Genomic DNA, 8291 nt, shown 5'->3' with positions numbered 1-8291 from the left:
TTTTTAAACACTTCCCTCCACAAATTTCTATCATCTCTTCTCATCTCACTGTGCTCACAAGCCAGAGCAGAGCTGCAGCACGTAAGGAATGTAAGGTGGATCTCCATGCCAGCGCTGTTCCCCAACCCGCTGCAGGCCTGGGTGCGCAAAGGGATGTCGGTATGATGCGAGTCCTGGCAGAGGAGGCATCACCCAGATGGGTCTACCAAAGCAACAGCCTGGGGCCGCTGCAGGAGGTAGCTGAACACCTCTCCCAGCCTTGCCCAGCCACTGGGGCCAGGGACACTTTCCACCCATGAGGGACCCGTCTTTCTCCCAGCCCTTGGAGATATCCACTGTGGAGACTGTGGCTCCTGGTCATGGGAAGATCTGATATGCCTTCCATAGGGTCAGTATTTCTGTTAACAGGTATTCCTGTTGAAAGCTTCTCTCTTGTAACCTTCAGGATTATCTTATTTTTTCATTTTTAGGCCTTTGTGAAATAGTCTTATGCTAAACACGGGACACAGGCATGCATGCTGTGCTGTGTTGTTTTTCACTGTTTTGGTATAGTCAGAGAACACGTATAGGACTTTGACATCAATTTTCTAGCACAACAAACAAATGCTGTTACAATCCTGTATTCTCTATGCTTTTCTTTTGCGTGCAGTTAGACTATACAGGGAAGAGATTGAAAATAGCTTTTCCAAAGTATTAATTTTGTTTTATCAAGGACTGTGCTGGCAGTTTATATGTCATATTTTAATTGTTCACAGTAAGGAAACATCAGTGGATGCAATGTAATAATATTTTTGTACATGGGTGCCAAGGTTCCTGCATCTGAAAGGCTACATGGAAATTACTCACAGACGCAGGTATTCACTGATAATAGCTTTTCTGGCACTTTTCATCAGTTGATTTACAAAGGAAATCAGTGTCCTCATTTCCCTGTTATTGGTACAGAAGCGCAGAGAGGAAAAAGGACTTGATAAGGTTTACGCCTGCTAACAACATAATGTCTTGAAGAGGTGTTGAAGACTTCTAGCTCCTCTTGACTTTAGTTGGAGTTAAGAGAGCCCTGGAGGTCAATTAAGCAACATTCAACATTGACCTAAATACTTTATTTACATTTCAATCTAATGTCTTTACAGAGAGTATGGAAGTTGCATCTTAATTCTATTAGCAGTAGTCCCACAGGCTTCTGAAAACTCGTTTCAAACATTTTTATGACCTTGCCAAGATTCAGACATATTCCACTTTCAAAGCACTGCGTGCAACCCCCTGACTCCGAAGAGATGCATCAGCACCATGCACAAAGAGAAGCCCTTGCAGAATCACAGCACTAGTCAGCATCTTCACTGGAAATTAAACATTGCATGGTGAGGTACTACAAAGAGGGATTTTTTTGTAATTATGCATTTGGGAGCATAGTGTGGCTGCTTTAACTCGGAGATCACTTCATACTGAGAACCTACACAGACTGCCTTGTAAAAAATAACCTTAAAGTAAAAGGTGGCAGTTTCTAACTTTTTTTTTTTTTTAAGTGCCACCCAGGTTCATGCTTACAGGCTGCCTCCATCTGTGCATTATCAGAGTACTTACATTCGTAACTGTATGTGGCCAAAAAAAGCAGCTGAAACCAGAAAGCTATAAATGATTAGTTATCCAAACTTTTTAAACTTCAGTTTTTAAACTATTTAAGCCAAAACATATGAATGAAGCCAGATATGTTGAACATATGGCTCAGGTTCAGTGACACAGATCATAAAACTTAGCCAGGCTTACAGAAAAATCTGATCTCAGTTTCAGATTTGTGATTTATGCCGGTTTCAGGTTTTCTTGCAGGTATTTTGCATGCCCTAACAAATACAACTACATTTTCCTTTTCACAGTGCACCAACAGTCTCTGCAACCTTTTTTCCCTGCTCTGAGGGGTTTGGTGCCCATGCTCATGGCCAATTCTGTAACCTGGGACAAGACTGCAGGGAAAACAGCTGTGAGAAATCTCCTGCAGGAGACTCTCCTTGTGCCTGATCCTGCCCTTGCCTCTTGCCTTGCCTTCCTGGTTTGAATGTGGCCCTACTTCCTCGCTGTGGCTTTGCCCAGCCATCGTTGGGCTGCAGCTGATCCTAGCTGCTGTCACCAGGGCTGCTCTGCTCAGCTTGTTAGGGTGCTGCGAGACTGTGTCCCAACAGACACCGAGCTCATATTATGAGAGGCTAACACGGGGTTTTTAAAAGCATTTGTTTCAAAAATCAAACCAGCTTGTTAAGTTACAGAAAAAACTACTGTGTGTTTGTTAAAAATTTTGCAGGCAGTCAGTCATCATGTAGTTAAAACAACAGGATCCACCACTTGCCAGCATTTCACTGAACATGATATGCAACAGCAGCATGATGAACAGTTTTTTGCACCACCAGCTTTTCTTCCTGGGTACAGGAGTCCTGGTCCCATTTTAGAGATGGTTTTGTTGGAGGCCGGTGATTTTGTTGAGCTAAGAAGGTGTTCTTATTAGATCTGCACCTGAAATAGGGCTGTTAGTCACTGCTATACCATGTTTGTCTTGTTCTCTCCATTATTCTTTGGACACAACACATAGCAAGCCACTACTAGTGTGAACAACAAATTTTGTGGACTCAGAGGCTGTACATTTCTCTAGGACAGACGAGTAAGCTCTATTTACATACTGGACAATACACAGAAACCTGCGATTCTGTCTATGAAGCTTTAACATTTAGGTTAGGCTTTGTTTATGATTCAGTTGTGTACACAATATTGGATAATTATTTTCATACTCATCGAAGGACACATGATATGTCCTCAAGCAACTGTGTCACTCTGACTTTGTGTCTCCAGTTTCTTAATGAAGTCCAAGTTCACCAGGAAGAATGAGGAAGAGTCCTGTCCTTGGTAGGACTTAGAAGCCATATCCTACAAATAAATGACTCTACTAAGGGAATTATTCTGTCTGTTTCATTTCTTTTTCCAGAACAAATCAAATTTTGCCCTTGTTAGAATCCATTGTCAGGAGGACTCTGCCAGTGGTTTTCTTCAGCTGGCATTTAAAGAGTGAGAAAAATACGGTGAAATATAGTCATATGGCTCTGGTACTACCACATGACCAGAAGTGTGAGCACTGCAACAGTGCTGGTAGGATTAAAGAGCAGTACAGAAAGAGCTGTACAGTTTGCAGCTGCAGAAGCTCTGCCAGACACACTACGTACAAAACAAAAGAGAGTTTTAAGAGTTCGCCTGACAGCACACATAGGTTAAGTATCCACCAAACAAAAGCAGGGGAGAAAGCAGAGCTAATGATAACAAAGCATATTAAAAAAAAAAAGTGTACAGGCATACATATACATCTGTATCTAGATATACAGAGATGGGCTGCAGGACAGTCATAAGGCAAAACCACAGTACAGAAAATTAGCATTTTCAGCCTACAAGAAATAAGGAGAAAACCATCTGATTAGCCAGCAAAACTGCAAATTTTAAGATGAGGTGAATGTGACAACTCCAACCCCTTCATGAATAGTGTTTTGTCTTCCTTTGTTGTCTGGCTAAGCTGGTTTTGAAAGCCCGTTCATCAGCAGTATGTAGTTTCTAGCACAATAAAGGTGCAAAATTAAACAATCCTTAGAACACTCAGGCTCTTAACTGATGAACCTCTATTTCAAGTTCCTCCAGTTATGGTTGGTTATAAACATTTTTTTTTTCCAAAATACAGTGATCAGAAACATATGCAGCCTCCCACCATCTCCAAAATCAATAACTTCTTCAAAAAATGCTTCTCCTACTATACATCATATGTTACTGCTTGCTCTTCAGCAGCCACAGCAGATCACGAGGATGGTACTGGAAGATGTATGGGCAAACTAACACAGAGCTCCTGCATCCTAAAGTTATGCTTTAAGCATGGTTGCACCACAGCTCTGTGAATCGGCAGCCTTGGGTTCTTGGCAACTTCTACCATTTATATACTCTGACTCCAAATCTAAAGCTGCTTAACTTTTGTTGCATTGACTAATCTCACTGAACTCCAAGGGCAGGACTTAGGGGGTCCTGCCTCAATACAAGAATTGCAACTCCTGATACTCATTGATTTGGATCACCTAATCAAGTGCCTCTGCTCCCTTTTCAGCCAAAGCAGTTAAGCTCCATCAATTACGGATCTTCTGCATCCCTACCACCAAACTGCAAGTCATGCACTGTCTTGCTAGATCTCTGTTTAGCCCTCTGTGTTTCACAGCCAACAGTTTAAATTCAGGAGGAAGGATGGAAGATGCAATTTCCTGGATTATGCCATAACCCAATATCTACAGCAGTCTTCTGAGTCATGAGTGGGTTACATCTCATTAGGCCAAGGTGAAACTGAATTTTGATTTCCCTCTCTCTAGCTGACTAACTTTATTAAGCTATTATGGGAAGGATAAGCTCTCGTGCTTCTGTTCCCTCATTCTTTTCACAAAAGCCTGTGGTTTCTCTATGACCAGCGCTACGAGGCTCCAAGTGTGCTTCTCCAGGGATTTAGGTGGAATGCAGACACACCTTTGCTGTGTTCCTGAACCATGGCAGCGTTCAGCTGAGAACCTGTCCCTACCTGTCACTGCTCCCTGTGTAGTCATGGGCATTGCAGTTTAGCGACCTGGGGAACTGCCAGGACAAATGAGTAGGCAGTCGGAATTTTTACATACCTCTAGGGTCAGACAGCTGCCATAGCAGAAGATTTATAGGTAGTTTTCTTGAACTTGTCTAAATTAATCCACCCGAGACCCGTTTCTGGAGCCCAAAGTAAATATTGCAGAACCTATCCATTGTGACAATGCACTTACTTAAGGACTTGGATGTCTGAGGGCAAGTCATATAAGCCTATGTATTTTAACTCAGCCACTCCTAAAAATGTAATTACTTACCTCATGATGATATTTTAAGGGTTAATTTACATTTGAGGAAATATCACAGACACCCACATAATTCTGAGCACTTTCTGCATAATTGAGAAAAGCAGCAATGTTCATATTACCCTGAGAGCGACAGAGCCTGCAGAACTACCAGTTACATTCTAAATACCTGTCATACAGGTTCGGAATTGCCCTGGGATGCATGGGTTGCATTACCTGGAAAAGGGTGCAGCGGTAAGGCAAGCGAGTTGTTCTGGGTATCATCTTGTGTGTTGAGTACACCTGGCCTTTCTTTGAGACCCTTCCCAGGACTGGGAGCACATAACATCCTGAAGATGGAAGATTGAGGAAGGTGGCTCACTGGCATTTTCAGCAGACTGAAAGGAGAAGGCTCTTGGTGATGTTGTGGATGTTCTCAATTTACCTGCAACAAACAGGATCATAGTGGGAGTGAATTAATATTGGCTATCACATTGTTAAAAGGGCTTAGAAAGGTCCTTCCTAGGCAAGAGCTCTAACTACCAGGCAGTTCCACCAAAAGTGAGCATCCTATCCTGTAAAAAAGTGAAATCCACCCAATTATTTATAAAAATACTCATAACTGATTACTGTCAGTAGATCCTGTATAGCGCATAATTCAAGGTGTCTCACTTGTAGCCCTGCCCGAGGTGTGGGATGGGGTATCAGAGCCATCCTCACAGCTGGTTTGTTACCGGCTAACTCCAAACAGCGCTCTCATCAGCCTGTAGACTTCCTGGTCTGTCTGTCAAGGTATCTGCCTTTTCCATTGAATTGCAGAAGGAACATAAGAACTTAATTTTGGCCTCTAGATTGTAGTTTGAAGGTTAGGAGTTAAAAATAAAATACTACAGTGCTAACCTTCTCATACACATATTTTTTTACTGGCTACAGATCAGATCTTCATTCTAATATGTATGACTTCATTTGGAATAACAGCTATGGTTACAAATGGTGCTCCTGAAACCCTAAAGAACTCATAATTAGTACGAATTATGAACATATTTCCCAAATTGTGGCTTATTTTCCATCTCTGAATGGAAAATGAACAAATGTTGTCAGAAAGAACCCTAGGGAAGCTTTCACTCCTCCTACTTTACTGATGAGTAACTTGACACACCCTTGAACATGCATCGGCTCCATTTCATAATCTTGGAAATTTGGGATTTTCCAAGGAAAAAAGTCCACACTAGATTAAAACATGCATCTGTGCGTGCTAAGGCAAATTCCCATCTGCTGTATATCTTATACTTCGCATCCTCATTCTCTTATCATATCAAATCTGTCTTCCCTAGTGATTTATTTGGCACGTACATGCCTTGTCTAGTTTCCTGCACGTGAACTTATGAGCCTGATGGTAGGATGCAAACATGCTACCTTTCTCTTCCCTTTCAAACCCTAGGATGCCACGTGGTAAACTCTCTGCTCCTGCTATTCAGGTTGATTCCCATGATTTCCTTTCCACTAGTGTGGTGTGGGGTGCACTCCTTTGATGAGTCTGAGTAATGACAACGGGTCCAGCCTCTTGAAAAGGGGCTTTTTTTTTTTTTTCCCATGAAGCTGTAACTCCTAGGATGTGATCATCTTGTCTCTGACAGGAGTCTTGGGCACCTCCCAACTCTGCAATACCCTTTGGAAAGGCTTGTTTTCATCCTTGGACTGGGGATATGTTCTTTGAACTGGCCCATCAGCAAGTGGGTTCTGCTGCTGGGGAACTGGGAGCTGGGATCCTTGCTGCTCACAGCATGCTCCAACAAGAAGCTTCCCACGGCCAAGAGTTCTCAGCAGTTGTTTGCCCCTGCAGCACGGCTGGCTTGCAGACACCGATGTAACTCCCACTCTTGCACACAAAATTCAATCAAATATGCAATAACTGCACTGATGCAAGTGAGCATGAAAGAATTTATTCCTTTCTTCAAGGGCAAATATCTTTAAAGGACCTGCAGAAATTACAGTGATAAAAAGGCTGCAAGTATTGTATAACCACAGAAGTTCAGATGATGTGTGCAAGAAGGAACCCTCTAATTCCAGGCTCTAGGTTGATGAAGAACTATACATAAACTATTTTTTTTTAAATTCTATCCCTCCTCTGCTGTCTTGCTAGTAATAAAATACAGTTATAAAATAATGCAGTGATGGTACCCAAACAGGTGCATGCACCAGGTTAGTAACTTGTCTTTTCCACAGACAAACAGCATGGATAATAAAGGAGAGCATGGGAATGAAGGCACAGTCAGCTATTCTCAGTAAAAACAGGCAATTCTACAATTTAATCCCTGGTGGCAAGAGTGACAAAACACCTTCCAGAAATGAGAGTTTCACACCCACAACTAGGTATTATTAACTCAAGGTTTTGAAAAAGCAGGAATCTAAACCTCCTCCTTTTTTTTTTTTTTTAATTTTCTTGTTTCTGAAGAAAGAGGAAACAAACCTTACCCACCCACAAAGCAACCAACCTCTAATCTGCCTTCCCAAATTTAATTGTTTTCAATTCAAAATCCTGGGATGAAGAGGCAAAAAGATCAAGGGTTTGTTGTTGCTTTAGGATTGGCTAGTCTATTTGAGACACCACAGGAAAAAAAAAAAATTCTCCATTTTCTCACCATACAGACAGCATGATGCAAAATTAAAATTACAGGAACTTGGGAAAACGGATGAAAAAGAAGTATAATGAAACTGTTACCAGTTTTCAACCATCTCAGTTGAAAAATGAAGAGGGCATGAATTACGCATTCTACTCCCTCATATAATTGTTCTGAGGAGCTGACAATGACTGTAAGACATTCTCATGCTATAATTTAGGATATATAATGATTTAAGATAATGTTAAAAATGAAATAATCTAATTTTTAGCATAATAGAAACAATCCTTAAATAACGTCACCTTGTCTGAATTATGTTTGAAATGGCATGTGACATGGTTAAACACATAGATTTAAGTTTACCAAAGAATGAGAAAGACTATAACTACTGCGTTCGTACAGTGACTTTACAGAGGAGATCCTATCACTGTGGTCTCTTTTATATCTTCAACTTTTTTACTCTTATTTGTAATAACAAATCATAGCATTGTGCACCTTGCAACTGCATACAATTACCTAGTCACTAAAATTCTGTGCCAAAACAGACACAGGGAGGAAAAAAAAAGAAAAACCAAGCAGCTGGGCAGATTCTGTAATGATGGGCAAATTCAGCCCTTGTCTAAAATGAGGCAGCAGTATAATAAGAACATCTTGTGACATGAGAACATGTGCTGCTGTGCCACCCTGTGCTAAAACAGGGGAATACCAAAGCCACCTGATTCCATTCCTTGGAAAATCCAGGCCTGTAACACTGAAGCAAAACATCCGTCATTCAAAGAAAGCCTGTACGTTCTGCTTTCGTCGCTGAAGG

The sequence above is a fragment of the Chlamydotis macqueenii genome, chromosome 5 (assembly GCF_036417535.1).
Source record: "Chlamydotis macqueenii isolate bChlMac1 chromosome 5, bChlMac1.mat, whole genome shotgun sequence".
Lineage (NCBI taxonomy): Eukaryota > Metazoa > Chordata > Aves > Otidiformes > Otididae > Chlamydotis > Chlamydotis macqueenii.
The sequence above is the reverse complement of the archived record's forward strand: the minus strand, read 5'-3'. Positions refer to the sequence as shown.